At 71.5% G+C, this 1,142-nt stretch overlaps 1 protein-coding gene across 1 annotated transcript in view; it reads right to left on the bottom strand.

The window, feature by feature from the left end:
• The window catches only part of AGAP2 (ArfGAP with GTPase domain, ankyrin repeat and PH domain 2), a 17,838-nt gene that overhangs the window by 15,832 nt on the left and 864 nt on the right, over positions 1-1,142 (bottom strand). The window lies entirely within an intron of this gene.

The following is a 1,142-nucleotide window of genomic DNA, read 5'->3' as shown; positions in this document are numbered from 1 at the left end:
GGGGCGGTGGGTCAGGGGGGAGGGGCACTGGCGGGGCCCAGGGCTGTGGGATGGGAGAGGGGGGCGGGAGGGACAGGCCTGTGCTAGCCCCTGCCAGGCCTCGTGGGGTTAATCAGCCCTGTCCCCTGCTGCCCTCCTACCCAGAAGCAGCCCCCCCAGACCCCCCACCCAGACAGGCCACCTGGGCCCAGGTCTGCACCCTGCGGCACCCACTCTGGCCCTGCCATGTGCCAGCCCCAGGGTGCAGTGGGCGCTGCTTGGGGCCACGTGTGCCCTGGGGGGGACGAGGCCCTGCAGCCCCCATGGGCGGGCAGCGCGTGACAGCCGGGCGCGTCGCCATGGCGACTCGCCCACGCGTGCTGCTGTAGCTTGACGCGCAGCTCGCGCCCACCCCCATGCCAGCCGGAGCCTGGGGGGAAGGGCCCCCCCTTCCTGCCAGTGGGGACCCCTGCAGGCCTGGCCGTGGCCCTGCGGTGGGGTGGCACAAGGGCCCCTGGGCAGCTCCGAGGCCCCACGGGGCCCCCTGAGGCCCATCTTCGCTCGGTGCACAGGGCCCCGATCCGGACACACATGTCCTTGCTGCGATGCCAGCTGCTGGTGCCACATGAGGGACCAGACCCACGGCCCCTCCTGGTTGTTAGGTGCAGCAGGCAGCACTGTCCTGGCATCGCCGGCTCATCCTGCTGGGCCAGGTGCCCCGCCCGGCCAGGGTGACGCCGGACGCGCCCGTGGTGCTCCCCTCCCTGCCGGGCAGGGCTGTGCTGACTCAGCATGCATGTGCACACGCGTGTGCAAGACCCCCTTTGCTGGGGCAGCCCCTTTGTCCGGAGCCCGGGGCCTGCTGCTACCTTGATGGAGGTGCCAGGCATCTCCCTAGCAACCATCCATGCTCGCCCTGTTGCCATGGCAGCCGTGCTTGGGGTTGCTACGTGGGAGATGCTAGTGATGGTTTCCAAGGGGGAGGCGAGGTCGATGCCAGGGGAGGGGTGCATGGGGACCCCCCCGCCCTTCTCCTGGGGTCTCCAGCCTGTGCCCCCAGAGCACTGCAGCCCAGGATCGGGCCTCCCAGGGCCCCCCAGAGCTGTCTGGTCTGAGCTGGGCCTGGGGCCATAGTGACCTGCTTGGCACGGGGTCGGGGGGGG

This window comes from Alligator sinensis, unplaced genomic scaffold (genome assembly GCF_000455745.1).
Source record: "Alligator sinensis unplaced genomic scaffold, ASM45574v1 scaffold265_1, whole genome shotgun sequence".
Taxonomy (NCBI): domain Eukaryota; kingdom Metazoa; phylum Chordata; order Crocodylia; family Alligatoridae; genus Alligator; species Alligator sinensis.
This window is presented reverse-complemented; position numbering and strand designations above follow the sequence as displayed.